This window comes from Rutidosis leptorrhynchoides, chromosome 4 (genome assembly GCF_046630445.1).
Source record: "Rutidosis leptorrhynchoides isolate AG116_Rl617_1_P2 chromosome 4, CSIRO_AGI_Rlap_v1, whole genome shotgun sequence".
NCBI lineage: Eukaryota > Viridiplantae > Streptophyta > Magnoliopsida > Asterales > Asteraceae > Rutidosis > Rutidosis leptorrhynchoides.
Window position 1 is genome coordinate 255,265,459 of NC_092336.1, and position 8,319 is coordinate 255,273,777.

The following is an 8,319-nucleotide window of genomic DNA, read 5'->3' on the forward strand; positions in this document are numbered from 1 at the left end:
ATAATCCTGTTATGCACTCAAGGACCAAGCACATTGATGTATGGTATCATTTCATCAAAGATCATGTTCAAAACGGAGATGTCGAGCTACACTTCATTTCAACATATAAACAATTAGCAAAACTATTCACCAAGCCATTGGATGAGAAACGTTTCAACTATCTCATTTCTGAGCTGGATATTCTTGAACTCTAATAGTAGAAGACAACTTTGTTGTCGTGCTGGTTCTACATATATACAAGGCAAACTAGTAGTACATACTTGACTGTCTGCTGTGACGACCCGGAAATTTCTGACCAAATTTAAACTTAATCTTTATATGATTTTAACACAATAAGCAAAGTCTGTAATATTGAAGTCTCAAAAATTTTGAACTGTGTTCATGTATTCAATTACCCTTCGACTATTCCCGACGATTTACGAACAATTATGTGTAAATAAATATATAAATATATATGAATTCTATTCATAGGTAATATTATATATATTGTAATATATAGATAATTAATAAATATTAAAGATTCAATAAAATATATAATTGGTGGATATGATATGATAAAAGGAAATATATTAAACTTAATTACAAATTTAAATATAATTGTTATATAAATATTATTATCATTACTAGTATTATTATTAGGTAGTGTTATTATCAATATTATTAATATGATTGTTATTATTATTATTATTGGTATATATATTAGAATGTATAAATATTAAATATTAAATATTAAATATTAAATATATGTTATTATATATATATATGTATATATATATATATATATATATATATATATATTATATAACTATTAAATATTACATAATTAATAAATTATAATATCAAATGTAATTACAAGTTAAAATATCATTATTATATTGATAGTGTTATTATTACTTTCATCAAAATAAATATTAATATTAAAATCTTTTATGAATATTATTATTTTAATATTATATATAGATATAAAATTTAATACATGTAATTTGTTATATCAATGTTATTATTATTATTAGAAAATAATACAATTTATTATTATTATCATTAATAAAATTATTAATATCATTTTTTTAGTAATTTGATAATATTAATATTATTATTATTAATTCTATTATTAATATTATTAGAATTTTAATTATTATTAATATAATAATAATTATTAATTATTAATATATATAAAAAATCATACGTACGAATATAAAATCAGAATAAACTTTACATCTCAATCCAACAGTGTTTGATTTTGTTTGTTATCTCCAATTTGTTAGATATCACATTCAAATTGTACTAATCAGTTGAAAATTAAGCTATCTATTTATTATTTATATTTTCTGATTAAAATCCTGTCTGCAATAGGTTACAGGTCGGTTTCAATGGTCATATACAAATAATTGTGATCAATTATGTTACTACATCACTCCCTCAATCACATTATATATATCATAGACTGCAATTCAGGAATTAAAACCAAAATTCAACAGAAAAAGCTCGAACTGCTCTGTTTTTCATCTTTTTAGCCAAATCACGATTTCAAAATCAATTACAAAATGTGTTAATGCTGTGTTGTTATAAATCACGTGTTCAATCTATCTGCAAAGTTTCAAGTATTAATTTTCAGAATCAAGAACGAATTTTCGAGTCAAAGTTTATTTCTAAAAAGTCAAAGCAGATGTTTTTCGTGAAATTCAAATCGGTGTTGATGTTTCAGGTGCAATTGATTATTCCTAAATTTTTTAGGGATGATCTAGAACTTAATTCATGTAGAACGTTTTGTCTAAAAACCTCTAAAATCAAAATCACTAATGGATTTCATATGTGTTCTTTGCGAACTACAAACTGCTGTTTAATTTTTTTTCGTGTGTTCTGTTGATTCACCCATTTTCTAAAGAGTTCTGGTTCAATTATACCTCCTAAATCACACGATTAATTTAAAATATAGTCTGGTTTTGGGGTGGTCTGTGGTCGAATGGATATTGAAGAAGAAGAAGAAACAAGAATTATTAGTAAAATAAATTTAAATTAGGAATTAAAACAGAAAAGCAATCGGCAGAGCATTGGTTATAGGTGTTTTTGGGTTTACGTTCGAGCCTGACTTGGGGCAATTTTTTTTTAAAAAGGCTTACATGAGGTAGTTTTTCATTTTTAAAATTTTTATTATTATTATTGTTTTATCATCATTTATTATTAAGTATTTGAAACGTCCCGTTCATATTGATTATAAACGTTCCATATTAATTGATTTCGTTGCGAGATTTTGACCTCTATATGAGACGTTTTTCAAAGACTGCATTCATTTTTAAAACAACCATAACCTTTATTTTATCAATACAGGTTTTTAAAAAACATTACGTAGATTATCAAATAATGATAATCTAAAATATACTGTTTACACACGACCATTACATAATGGTTTACAATAGAAATATATTACATCTACATATGTTTCTTGAGTGTAGTTTTTACACAATATCATACAAACATGGACTCCAAATCTTGTCCTTATTTTAGTATGCAACAACAGAAGCTCTTAGTATTCACCTGAGAATAAACATGCTTTAAACGTCAACAAAAATGTTGGTGAGTTATAGGTTTAACCTATATATATCAAATCGTAACAATAGACCACAAGATTTCATATTTCAATACACATCCCATACATAGAGATAAAAATCATTCATATGGTGAACACCTGGTAACCGACATTAACAAGATGCATATATAAGAATATCCCCATCATTCCGGGACACCCTTCGGATATGATATAAATTTCGAAGTACTAAAGCATCCGGTACTTTGGATGGGGTTTGTTAGGCCCAATAGATCTATCTTTAGGATTTGCGTCAATTAGGGTGTCTATTCTCTAATTCTTAGATTACCAGACTTAATAAAAAGAGGCATATTCGATTTCGATAATTCAACCATAGAATGTAGTTTCACGTACTTGTGTCTATTTTGTAAATCATTTGTAAAACCTGCATGTATTCTCATCCCAAAAATATTAGATTTTAAAAGTGGGACTATAACTCACTTTCATAGATATTTCCTTCATCGGAAATAAGACTTGGCCACGGATCGATTCACGAACCTATACAAATATGTACATATATATCAAAGTATGATCAAAATATAATTACAACCATTTTTATTATGTTTTAAAGATTTAAGTGTATTAAGTCAGCTGTCCTCGTTAGTAACCTACAACTAGTTGTCCACAGTTAGATGTACAGAAATAAATCGATATATATATTATCTTGAATCAATCCACGACCCAGTGTATACACGTCTCAGGCTAGATCACAACTCAAAGTATATATATTTTTGGAATCAACCTCAACCCTGTATAGGTAACTCCAACATTACTGCATATAGAGTGTTTATGGTTGTTCCAAATAATATATATACATGGGTCGATATGATATGTCAAAACATTTGCATACGTGTCTATGGTATCCCAAGATTACATAATATATTAGAATACATGTATAACACAATATAAGTTAGGTAAGATATGATTTGTATAGATTTTTTAAACATTTCCCGTAGCTAAAAAGATCAAAAATATCCAATCTTGTTTTACCCATAACTTCTTCATTTTAAATCCGTTTTGAGTGAATCAAATTGCTATGGTTTCATATTGAACTTTAATTTAAGAATACAAATAGAAAAAGTATAGGTTTATAGTAGAAAATTTAAGTTACATGTCAATTACTAAAGAGGTAGTCATTTCCGTCGAAAGAACGACATCTTGATGACCATTTTGAAAAACATACTTTCACTTTGAGTTTAACCAAGATTTTTGGATATAGTTTCATGTTCATATGAAAAATCATTTTCCCAGAAGAACAACTTTTAAATCAAATTTTATCATAGTTTTTAATTATCCAAACCAAAACAGCCCCCGGTTTCACTACACCGGCGTATATCCGATTTTATGGTGTTCATCGTGTTTCCAGGTTTTAAATCATTAAGTTAGCATATCATATAGATATAGAACATGTGTTTAGTTGATTTTAAAAGTCAAGTTAGAAGGATTAACTTTTATTTGCGAATAAGCTTAGAATTAACTAAACTATGTTCTAGTGATTACAAGTTTAAACCTTCGAATAAGATAGCTTTATATGTATGAATCGAATGATGTTATGAACATCATTACTACCTCAAGTTTTCTGGATAAAACTACTGGAAATGAGGAAAATGGATCTAGCTTCAAAGGATCCTTGGATGGCATGAAAGTTCTTGAAGCAGAATCATGACACGAAAACAGTTCAAGTAAGATTTTCACTCGAAATAAGATTGTTATAGTTGTAGAAATTGAATCAAAGTTTGAATATGAATATTAACTTGAATTAGAAAGATAACCTACTGTAAATAACAAAGGTTCCTTGATCTTAGATGATTACTTGGAATGGATTAGAAAGCTTGGAAGTAGACTTGCAAACTTGGAGGTATTCTTGATTTTTATGAAACTATACTTATGGAATTTATGAAGAACACTTAGAACTTGAAGATGAAAGTTGAGAGAGATCAATTAGATGAAGAAAATTGAAGAATTAAAGTGTTTGTAGGTGTTTTTGGCCATTGGAATATGAATTAGATATAAAGGCTATGTAATTTTGTTTTCATGTAAATAAGTCATGAATGATTACTAATATTTTTGTAATTTTATGAGATATTTCATGCTAGTTGCCAAATGATGGTTCCCACATGTGTTAGGTGACTCACATGGGCTGCTAAGAGCTGATCATTGGAGTGTATATACCAATAGTACATACATCTAAAAGCTGTGTATTGTACGAGTACGAATACGGGTGCATACGAGTAGAATTATTGATGAAACTGAACGAGGATGTAATTGTAAGAATTTTTATTAAGTAGAAGTACTTTGATATGTGTCTTGAAGTCTTTCAAAAGTGTAAGAATACATATCAAAACACAACATGTATATACATTCTAATGGAGTCGTTAAGTCTTCGTTAGTCGTTACATGTAAGTGTTGTTTTGAAACCTTTAAGTTAACGATCTCAATAAATGTTGTTAACCCAATGTTTATTATATCAAATGAGATGTTAAATTATTATATTATCATGATATTATGATGTATGAATATCTCTTAATATGATACATACATTAAAATATCGTTAAAATGATAATCGTTGCATATAAGTCTCGTTTCGTAATTCTTGAGTTAGTAGTCTTGTTTTTACATATGTAGTTCATTATTAACACGCTTAATGATATATTTAAATATCATTTTATCATGTTAAATATAGTGTATCAATATCTTAATATGATACATATGTATTTAGTAGACGTTATCATAACGATAATCGTTATATATATATCATTTCGAGTTTCTTAACTTAGTAAACTCATTTCTTATGTATATCACACATTTTTAATATACTTAGTGAGATACTTACTCATCATAATCTTATGTCAACCATATATATATATATATATATATATATATATATATATATATATATATATATATATATATATATATATATATATATATATATATATGCCTATAAATACCACAACATGTAGTTTTTACAATTTTGTAACGTTCGTGAATCACCGGTCAACTTGGGTGATCAATTGTCTATATGAAACTTATTTCATTTAATCAAGTCTTAACAAGTTTGATTGCTTAACACGTTGGAAATATTTAGTCATGCAAATATAAATCTCAATTAATATATATAAACATGGAAAAGTTCGGGTCACTACAGTATTAGTATTATTATTATTAGTATTATTGCCATTAAGTATTATAAATATTGTTATTATTATTATTATGATTAATGTTATTATTTATTATCATTATTATTACATTTACCATTACTATTAGTTTTACAACTATATTATTATTATAATTATCATTAGCAGTAAAATTCTTAGTTTTATAGTTATTAGTATTATCAATATTATTATTATCATTATAATTATAATTATTATTGTTAATCTTATTTTTATAAAAATTATTATTAGTATTATCATTATTAATATTATTATTAAACATGATTATTACAATTGTAATTATTGTTATTATTATAAATAAAAAGTCATTACAATTTTTTTTCTTATTATTATTATATTTATCACTATGAGTATTATTATTATTATTACTACTGATATTATTATTATTATAAAGATATTACGACTTTTCGTTTATCAGCATCATTTTAATCAAATAAACATTAGTTACATAAAAGTATATCTAATACATATAACCTAACTCTATTATTATTTTATAACAAGTAAGATATATAAAATAGATATATTTAAGTTATTAATATAAAAATTATATCACTAATAATAATATATATATTTGTTCGATTACAAGTATATATATTAATATATATATGAATGATATAGGTTCGTGAATCCGAGGCCAACTCTGCATTGTTCAGTATCGTCGTATGCATATTTTTAGTACAAAATATTGTATTGTGAGTTCATTTGCTCCCTTTTACTCTTTACATTTTTGGGACTGAGAATACATACACTGTTTTTACAACTGCTTTATTAAATGCTTTTGCAATCTATATTTTTAGACTGAATACATGAAATGCTTTTATAAATGTTTGACGAGATAGACACAAGCAAAACATTCCTCGAATGAATTATTACGCAGACAGAAGTTCTGTGGATTATTATTGAATTAGTTGGACGTTATAATTTCCACTAATTGTTGTGAATTTTTCCCCTGATTATTATTGCTAGGTAACCTAAGAATTAGGAAACGGGTATGGCCCCTAATTCACGCGAATCCTAAAGGTAGCTACCGGGTTTAACAGCCCCACCCAGAATGTTTTACTAGATGGAAGAGCTAGTGGACGTGGTGTTTAGTACTTCGAAGCTTATATATTATACAGACGAGATGTTCTATTTTGGGAATATTATTGATGCGCATTATATGTTAAGGTCGGTTACCAAGCCAAGCTATGAAAGCAAAGTGAAAGTTATGTATCGAGAGAATGATTTTTATACACAGGTTATGTGTATTATTTTTGTGCACGAGATATGTGTACGGTTATTAAAAATCACGAGGCAACCTATGGGGGAGAAAAGGATACGAACCTACTCTGCTAAGCATTATGAAAAATAGTTTCGTACACGAGATAGGTGTACTATATTTAAATCTTGTGGTCTATCAAAATGATGAATTTTATTGTTTATGATAAACCTATGAACTCACCAACCTTTTGGTTGACACTTCAAAGCATGTTTATTCTCAGGTATTAAAGAAATCTTCCGCTGTGCATTTGCTCATTTTAGAGATATTACTTGGAGTCATTCATGACATATTTCAAAATACGTTGCATTCGAGTCGTTGAGTTCAACAAGATTATTATTAAGTCATTGATAGTTTGGATATATTATGAAATGGTATGCATGCTTGTCAACTTTCGATGTAATGAACATTTGTCTTTCAAAAACGAATGCAATGTTTGTAAAATGTATCATATAGAGGTCAAATACCTCGCAATAAAATCAACTATTGTGAATCGTTTATAATCAGTATGAACGGGTCCTTTCATCTGCTGCTTGTATATACATATGTAGTGAACAACCAGTACCACAAGGTTTTCTACTTGATCAAATATGTAAAAATGTAATTAAATAGCTGACATGGTCATATGTGATCTACAAATTAATTGAGTCTCATTTATTTCCAATAATTTAAATTAAATACAAAACAAATTATATGTATCGAATGTTTGGTAATTTATATGAAAACATATTATGTTTTTGACTCAGTTTGAATTAAATACCTACCGTAGTTAATGAATTTAATGCCTAATAGGAAAAATGAGTACTTTCACCGGTTACACATCAATCAACGGCTGCATAAACTGTTACGTCTGCCCACGCACCTGCAGATGTCAGAAAAATGTCTATTTTCTCTCTTTTCTATGCCTATAACCAATTCATGCACATTTGATAAAATAATTTCATTCTTAATTAAATCTTCACTTTTAAAAGCCCTTACTCTCTGATTCTCTCTCGACTTTTCAAATTCCCAAACTTTTAATCTTCATCTTCATTGATGTGTCAACAATGGCAGAACAAAATCAACCCGAACAACAAAACCCACAAAATCGGGAAGAACACGAAGAGGAGGCACATGTTGCATTATTTGCTCTCCATGAGCATCTTGTCCCAGCCCCTGGTGCAACTGAACAATATCGTCTTCTCCTCTAAAAAGGAAATGCTCCTCACACCATGGTTATTCCTCCCAATCGAGCAGATTATCGATATGAACCAATGGTTGAATACCTTCAACACTCACCCATCGCTTATGCGATCGATGGT